This window comes from Callospermophilus lateralis (genome assembly GCF_048772815.1).
Source record: "Callospermophilus lateralis isolate mCalLat2 chromosome 14 unlocalized genomic scaffold, mCalLat2.hap1 SUPER_14_unloc_1, whole genome shotgun sequence".
Lineage (NCBI taxonomy): Eukaryota > Metazoa > Chordata > Mammalia > Rodentia > Sciuridae > Callospermophilus > Callospermophilus lateralis.
In genome coordinates, this window is record NW_027510158.1 from 241733 (window position 1) to 251364 (window position 9632).

At 35.0% G+C, this 9632-nt stretch overlaps 1 pseudogene; it reads right to left on the bottom strand.

The window, feature by feature from the left end:
- Nucleotides 1-6687: 6687 nt before the first annotated feature.
- LOC143386059 (3'(2'),5'-bisphosphate nucleotidase 1 pseudogene) lies at nt 6688-7774 on the bottom strand (annotated as a pseudogene).
- Nucleotides 7775-9632: the final 1858 nt, after the last annotated feature.

Below are 9632 nucleotides of genomic sequence, written 5' to 3' on the forward strand. Positions count from 1 at the left end.
CAGACTATCTCAAACCCTGGTTATGACTTGCCAAATAGGGCCTAATCCTGTTCTCAGGGACCAAAGGGCTCCCTCAGCACCTAGGCAACCAAAAAGTTTGACCAAAACTGCCCCCAGTAAGCCGCCCATGCCTCAGATTGTAACCATAGACTATCAAACCTCTAGTTATTCCCCCGAACCCAATTTCCCTGGAACCGAGGATTGACTATTAGATTTGGTTCAAGGGGCATTTCATGCCCTCAATGCAACCGACCCAAACTGCACCCAGGACTGTTGGCTATGTCTCTCCTCCGCCCCCCCCCATTATGAAGGAATAGCAATGATGTCTGACTGGAATAATAGTGTAACACCTGACCCTAAGTGTATATCCTTATTCAGCTATAAGCTCACCATCACTGAAGTGTCAGGACAGGGGATCTGTATAGGGAACATACCCCTATCACAAAAACCCCTTTGTAATACTTCCCTCCCAACAAAAGGCTCACAAAGTAGCTATTTGTGGGGCCCCCCTGGAACTTATTGGGCCTGCAATACTGGACTGACCCCCTGTATTTCCACGGCAGTCCTCAATGCCTCCACTGATTTTTGTGTGTTAATACAATTGTCGCCTAAGATATTGTATCTGGAATCAGACTATGTCCTAGGACACTTTGAAGGTCGGAACCAGTACCCTAGAGAGCCAATAAGTATGACCACAGCACTACTATTAGGAATCGGAGGAATAGCAGCGGGCATAGGAACAGGGACAACTGCATATATCCAAGGTAACCAATTGTTGCAATTACAGGCAGCAATGAATGAAGATCTAACTGCAATGGCCAAGTCTATCACGGCCCTAGAAAAATCCCTCTCCTCCCTCTCCGAAGTGGTGTTGCAAAATAGAAGGGGACTAGATCTGTTGTTCCTTAGGGAAGGTGGTCTCTGTGTAGCTCTATGAGAACAATGTTGCTTTTATGCTGACCATACTGGGGTACTCCGAGAAACCATGGAAAAAGTCACTGAAAGGCTGGCAAAGAGACAAAAAGAATTTGAAGCTCAACAAGGATGGTTTGAACACTGGTTTAGCAAGTCCCCATGGTTAACTACTCTGCTATCCACCATAGCAGGACCTTTAGTTATCTTACTGTTACTCCTGACATTCGGATCTTGCATACTTAATAGACTAATACAATTCATGAAAGGAAGACTTTCTATAATCCAGACTATGGTTCTAACTCAACAATACCAGTTGCTCAAACACCAAACAGGGTCACAGACAAGCTTAGCCCAAGAACCTGAACAAGCAGGACAATGGATATAGGATTCTATCCATGATAAAAGAAAAGGGGGGAATGAAAGACCCTAGCCCAGCAAACTCAGGCCCAGTTACAGAATTACCAGGGCATGTCACAAACCTGCGCAGGCACCAGATGTGTTTTTTTTAGACAATCAGTTAAGTGTAACTGATTAAAAGGGAAAAACAGGATGGTTGGGAAAGAGCAGAAAAACAGATTCCAGGGCATGCCTGAATAAACAGGAACTAATAAGCAGGAACAGAAAAACCAGAGTGCTCATATGTAACTGTCATGTGGTATTTTTCCAGGAATATGAAGTGAAAAACAACTTTACCCTTTAGGTAATCTATATGCTGGGTTCAAAATAGCCAATAAGAAAACTGTTGCTTATCCCGCCCACGAAACCTGCCCCTTTATCCTATAAAAGACCTGTACCCCAAAGCCCGGTGTGCCGGCTCACCGAAGCTCCGGCTGAGGTTTCGCTGAGCACCCGCAGGCGCCTGTGTCTGAATAAACCTCCTGCTTTTGCAGCCAGTGTCTCGTGCGTCTTTCCTTGGACAGGGAGACAGAGGGTCTTTCACTACATCTCTATCTAATCCAAAATTTGATTTCTACTTACATATTCAAATTATGTAAGAAAGACAGAAAGACAAAAGAAACTCCAAATATAATAGACTTCCTAAATATACAAAACTCTAAGAACACTAGAAAAAGATGAAGGAATGTGAAAGCTGTAATCACATTTGAAGGAGAAACTGTAATAATCTAGTTTTCCCTCACAGCTGAAGTCTCCGATACATAAATAGCTATGTCCCACCTGTAAATGTGACTATCAACTGAGCAACTCCAGACTTTTACTTGTTTAAAAAAATTTTTAACATAGGCTGCTAAGTAATGTAAGCTAGGGCTGCGGGTGTAGTTCAGCATCAAACTGCTAGCCTAGGCCATGCCAGACATAGGTTCAATACCTAGTACTGCTAAAAAGAAAAAAAAAGTGCCAAGAGCTATTAAAAAATATGAAATTTTGGATGTCTTGACAAATCTGGTAAAGGGTTTTCTCTAAATATTGAGCTATTTTCTGTATCTGCTGAAAAAAATCTACAATTTTATATGTATATTCTTTAAGATTTCAAAGACATATGCATGTCTCTATTGTTCCCAAACACAATCTTTTATAGAACTTATGTTTATCATTGTTATGGCTGTCAATAGTTTTTGTTTATATTAGATATTAACTACAATTTTTGTACATCATAGACACAACCTTCCTAAAGGGCAAGTCTCAGATGAAAAAATGACATTAATAGAATAAAATGAAGGATATTTGTTTTGGTAATGATTTTATATTAAAAAGATAATCTTATATAGTTTTGAATTATGAAAAGTTAAAAATTTCAACTATTTCTTATAAAACATGTTTACCTTTTGCCTTGGGGATTATAAGACTATAGAAATCATTAAATAAATTCCACAGAGATGATGAAAACTTCATCAAATGAGCACACCCATTTTCATGTTAGGGTGTAATAAGCAAAATCCACCCTTTCTTCAATATATATAAGATGCTGTATTTCAAATAGTTGAACAATGAGGTGAGAAGAAAGGCATTAAGGAGGAAATTACATTTTTTCCATACCATGCTAGAAAAGGTGAATAAGAATACAAGACATAATTCATGTCTTCTCCAATGAATGGAACAGGGGATCTGATATATTTTGGTTATACACATTTTGTTTATTTCTTTATTTAAAATGTCAACATGGACACATTTTTCCAAAGTAAAATATCTCCCATTAATACCTAAAATACTGAATAAGGTGAAGATTTAATATAATACAATAAGTAATGAAAAAATATTTCCCCATGTCACTCTTGCTTCCTACAAAACTATGATAGGTTCGTTTTCAAGTGTATCATTTGCTGAATATATTTCAAATGTACAAATAGATGCTTTTAGCATCCCTGGCCCCAAGAAAATTTATTCACTACTCAATAAAAATTTTATTCTATTTGTTCCATATATTTATTATTATTTACAATTTGTTTTTATGATATGAACAAACATATTTAACCAAACAAGACCTAATCTTTTATAAAGGTTTTTCTATTGAAACTTTATTTGCAAAATAGCTGAACAATATTAATTTTAATTAATTAATTAATTAATTAATTAATACAATTTAATTCCATCTCCCATTTGTTGAACCATGTGGTTCAACAAATGAGAAATAAAATTAAATTGTATCATTCTCAATTCTTCTTACATTGATCAGATTTTTCTGATTGTTTATATCTTAAGAGGTAATATTCTACCCTGATTTTCAAAATCTCCTGAAAATATCTTATTATACAGTTTTGATAGCTTACATATAATATACTATGAGTTTATATAAACTAGGTATTTAGCTTTGGATAGAATGTACCCAAAGCATCTAACTTTAATTTTGGAAAAACAACACATATATCAGAAATTTTTTTTTTCAAATTTTACTTTTTACTCAGTTTTTTGAATGCCACCTGCATTCCAGGTTTTTATATGTATATTAATCTGTTTATGACATTTAGTTTCTGTTATAATTCTGTAATTCAATTATCAACTACACATTATTTTATTTAGTTATAGTCTTCACTCCGTCCTCTCCCCAGTTTGTTCTTTGAATGTGGTTATGTTTTCTTTTTATTACCTTTACTTAACCCATACTAATTTATTAATTCGCTAAAAATTAATAGGATTTATGTGAAATCATTTTAGACTTTTGTTAGTTTCCATAAGTTGCCATATGGTATAAAAATATGCTTTTGGGCTATAAATAACGATTTATTTAAATATTATATAATTGGTGATGTTTTGATATTCTTGCCAAAAAAAAAAAAAAACCCTTGCGCATCATTTTAAAAATATCAAGTATAGTGAGATACAAATTACATCCAGTAAAGTTATTCTTTTGTTGTTGTTTATGAATATATTAGGGTTTTCCAGAGAAAGATAATGGAGTGTGTGTGTGTGTGTGTGTGTGTGTGTGTGTGTGTGTATGAGAGATTGCTTCACTTTAGTACGGAGACTGAGAAGTTTCATGATCTGCTTTCTGCAAGCTGGAGACTTCAAGAAAGCCAGTGGTGCAGTTCCATTTCAAAATCAAAGGCTGGAGAACCTCCTTTTTGGTTCTTTTGAGGCCCTCAACAGATTATATGATGCCCACAATAAGGCATCTTTATATGAGGGCCATCCTCTATGTTCCAACTATCAATTCAAATGAAAATCTCTTCCAGAAAGTCTTTAATAGACACATTAAGAATTCATGTTTTACCTGCAGTTTGTGTGTCCCTTAGCCAATAGGTTTGACACATAAAATTGACCATCACAAGGTGTATACCTTCTGAAATTAAGTCACAGTCATGTAACCTCAACCATAATTAAGATACAGAACATGCACATCACCCCCAAGGAGTTTCTTGAAGATCCTTTGCAGTCAATCTCTTCCTGCACATTGAGGCCCTAAGGGCCACAGATATTTTTTATAAATTTGCCTTTTACAAATGTTATATTAATAGAGTGATATAACAGGAATGATTTTAATTTAACTGTTTTAACCTACCATGAGTCATTTGTCATATTAGCAAATATTTTAGTAATCTGTTCTTTTATATTATTGAATAGTATTATACACTATAAGTGTATTAATGCTTTGCTTAGCCATCTACCAATAGTTGTCTATCTTATTTCCAATTTCCTTTGGTGATAATGAATAAGGTCTGAATTAGTGTTGATTTGCAAGTGGTTGTGTAGATATGAATATTCTTTCTTTTCATTTATTTATTTTTTAAACATGAGTGTATTCTGTCGTATGTACATGGAGTATAAATTATTCTAATTAAGAGCCTATTCTTGCTGGGGATGTGGTTCAAGTGGTAGGGTGCTCACCTGGCATGTGCAAGGCACTGGGTTTGATCCTCAGCACCACAATAAAATAAAAAAAAATGTTGTGTCCACCAAAAAATAAATATTAAAAAATTCTCTCTCTCTCTCTCTCTCTCTCTCTCTCTCTCTCTCTCTCTCTCTCTCTCTAAAAAAAAGATACTATTCTTGTGGTTGTACATGATACGAAGATTCATTTGTGCTGTATTCATATATGAACATAGGAAAGTTATGTTGAATTAATTCTCCTGTCTTTTTTAATCCTATCTTTTCCCTTTTACTTTTATTCCCCTTTGTCTAATCCAATGAACTTTTCTTTCTCACCCCACTCCTTGTTATGTACTAGCATCCACATATCAGAGAGAATATTTGACCTTTGCTTTTTTGGGGTTTGGATTATTTCACGTAGTATAGTAGCCTACAGATTCATGCATTTATAGGCAATTACCATAATTTTATTCTTATTTATGACTGAGTAATATTCCATTGTGTATATATACTACATTTTCTTTATCCATTCATCTGTTGAAGAGCACCTATGTTGTTCCATAGCTTAGCTACAGTGAATTGAGCCACTATGAACATAGATGTGGCTGTGGCACTGTACTATGCTATTTTAAGTCCTTTGAGTATAGACTGAGGAGTGGCTTAACTGGGTGAAATGGTGGTTCCATTCCAAGTTTTTGAGGAATCTCCATACTGATATCCAGAGTGGTTACCCCAATTTGCAATCCCACAAACAATGCATGAGTATACCTTTTCCCCTAAATCCTCACCAACATATATTATTTTTTTTAGGATTAAATAATTTATTTTCTTTTTTATTTATTTTTTATTGGTTATTCAAAGCATTACAAAGATTGCAGAATCACATCGGTTACACATCCACATTTTTACATAATACCATAATAGTAACTGTTGTATTCTGCTACCTTTCCTAGGATAGGAAATAATTTCTTTTAAAGAAACTTTTCCCATAAATGTTTCATCAATGTGCATAATAACATTATATGTATTCACAATTTTACAAGATAGAAATGTTGATTACACAAATGGCTTAGTCAGTCAGGACTAAACCTTTTTTTTATCATATCTCCACATAAAAAGAAATACATTGAGTTTATTTATTCTCCTGATGTCAAAATTGGTCCAGTTGACTAATCAAGCTAAATTCCTTTTTTCTTTTCCATTTTTATATTTTGGAGACAGGATTATGCTTTGTAGCCCAGGCTGTCCTCAAATTCCTTCATTCAAGCAATTTGATCCTCTGGCCTCAGATTCCCCAAGTAGTTGGGACTACAGGTTATGCATCACTGTGCCTGACTCCCTGATTTTGTTAAACAGGAAAAAGGACACACAAAATTTATTACATGCCTAAGGCAAAGTAGTATTAGACTCCAATAAAACGAAATTCTTTAACCCCATTTTTTATCTGTAAGTAACTACTATAAATCCCTGATCAATGATGAATAAAGGTAGAATACTAATTCCATTCAATCAGTTTTTGAAATGTACTGTTTTGAGAAACAAGTCCTTTGGGCTAAAAAAATGAAAATTTTCTTTAAGGAACAAGTGCACAGATTCTGGAACTCGGCTCACATAGTAGTCATAATTCCTCAGTGTGGCCAGGACCCCTGTGGAGTTCATATGTTTCACTTCCTTATTGTACTGAAGGGCATTTCCATGGATATCGGTTAACTTGCCTCCCACAGCATGTAAGATAACTTCGGGAGCACAAGTGTCCCATTTCTTACATCCAGGGCTTGCAAATACATAAGCAGAAGCTTTGCCTTCGAGCAGCTAAATGATCTTATTTCCTGCCTCTCCTACTCGCAGCACATCATCAGGGTTCATAGCGGAAACACAGTCTGTAACCAACTTGTTGCTATGGGATCGGGTAGTTGTGATAATGTGTTTCCCGGCAGGGACTTCTTACAGCTGAAACCCAAAGGAACCTAAACCTAAAACTCCCCAGATTGTCCTCCCCAACACAGCATCTGGTCCTGCCTGGTAATTGTAATATGGTTGGTTAATAATGCCTGCTATGGCTTTCCTTCATTGGCAATTCCAATAAGAACCATTACATTGTCAAGAAGACCTTCAGTATATTCCTTGGTACCATCCAGAGGATCAACCCAAACCACAAGGTCTTCCTCTTTAATAGCACTGTACTGTGATGGGCATGGTTGCTTCAATCTTTCCTCCCACTGACCATCTTCAATCAGCTCTTGATCCACTTCTTCAGGAGGGAGATCCTCTTCCCCTATAATTGTCAGTTTGGGGAATTTTCGTGCCAGTGAAGAACATATGCTCATCTGTACTAGTCGGTCATCTTTGGTCTGCAGGTCTGTTGCAGAGGTCTTTTCCATGATACCCAGGTCTCCTTCAGCAATAACACGTCTAACTATAGTTCCTGCCTTCTGAGCAATAGAATACGCTGAAGCTACCAATCGCATCAACACAGTGTGACTCGAAGCCATGATGGTCCTTTGTCAAATTTGCAAGGACAGCGGACAAAAGACGCTCTAGGGGTAACCCAACTGGATTACCAAACCACAGGTCCCTCGGTATGTCCAGTACCGTGTTTCCGTGCAGCCAATACCAACATATATTATTAATTGTATTCATGATAATTGCTATTCTGACTGGAGTAAGATAGAATTTCAGTGTAGTTTTAATTTGCATTTTTCTAATTGCTAGAGATTTTGAACACTTTTCATATATTTGTTGCACATTTATATGTGTTTTTCTGTGAAGTACCTGTTCAGTTCCTTTGCCCATTTATTGTATTGTTTGGATTATTTGTTTGTGTGTGTGTGTGTGTGTGTGTGTGTGTGTGTGTGTGTGAAGTTTTTTGAGTTTTTTATATAACCTTGAGGTTAATACTCTATCTGAGGTGCAGGTGGTAAAGACGTTTTCTCATCTGTATCTCTTCATGCCCTTGATTATTTCCTTTTTGATTTGATACTTTTCTGTTTATTGATTCTTGATTTTATTTCTTGAGCTTTAGGAGTCTTGTCGAAGAAGACAGTTCCTTAGATAACATTATGCAGTATTGTACCTATATTTTCTTCTAGTGGTGACAGTCATGTCCATTTTTACCACGTTTATTCAATATGGTCCTTGTAACTCTGGTCAGAGCAATCAGGCAAAAGAAAGAAAGTAAAGGGATATTAAAGAGATTAATTATTACTATTTGCCTGATGGCATCATCCTATATTTAGAAGACTCAAAAATCTCTACCAGAAAACTTCTAGAAGTCATAAATGAATTCAGCAATGTAACAGGATGTAAGATTAACACCATATATCCATTGTATTCCTAAACATCAATGATGAATCATGTGAAAAAAAAATTAGGAAATCTATTCCATTCGAAATTGCCTAAAAATACTTGAAACCAAATCTAACAAAAGAGGTAAAATACTTCTATAACTACATAACAATAAAGAAATTAATTGAAGAAGACTTTATATGGAAAGATCTCCCATGTTTTTGGATAGGCAGAATTAATTTTGCTAAAAGGGCCATACTGCCAAAAACACTATGCAAATTCAATGCAATTCTTATTAAAATCCCATTGATATTCCTTGTAGAGATATAAAAATCAATCATGAAAGTTATTTGGAAAACTAAGAGGCCTAGAATAGACAAAGCAATCCTTAGCAAGAAAAGTTGAGCAGGAAATATCATAACAGGACTTAAATTGTACTATGGAGGTATAATAAGCAAAACAGGCAAAACAGTATGTAATTGGTTTAAAAAGAGACATATAAATGAGTGCAAGAGAAAAGAAATTTCAGATATACATCCACACATTTACAACCAAAAAATTCCTAACAAAGTTACAAAATATGCTTTTAAAAAGGACATCCTTTTTAATGAATGGTGCTGGGAACAGTGAATATCTATATGCACAAAATTAATTTGAGCTTTTTTCTTACCCTATACATAATTAACTGAAAATGGACCAAGAACCTAAATATAAGACTTAAACTTCTGAAACTATTAAAAGAAAACCTAGGAGAAACATTTCATGAAACCAATTTAAGGTGTGACATTTCTGTGGAGACACTAAAAGAACAAGAATCAAAATGTAGAAAATGATAAATTATATCAAACTAAAAAGCTTTTGCACAGCAAAGCAATAATAAGAAATAAGTGAAGAAACAACCTGCAGTTTTGGGAAAAAAATATTTGCCAATTATACATCTGAGACATGTTTAATATCCAGAATACAAGGAATGTATCTTTATATAAGAAACTCAAAAATCTTAACAACAACAACAAAAAATTAAACAAAATGGGTAAATGACCTGAATATTTGCTTTTCAAAAGAAAAATACAAATGACTAACAAATACATGAAAAAATGTTAAGTATCACCAGCCATCATGGAATTGCAAATAAAAACTGAAAGGAGATATCACATTACCAAAGTTAG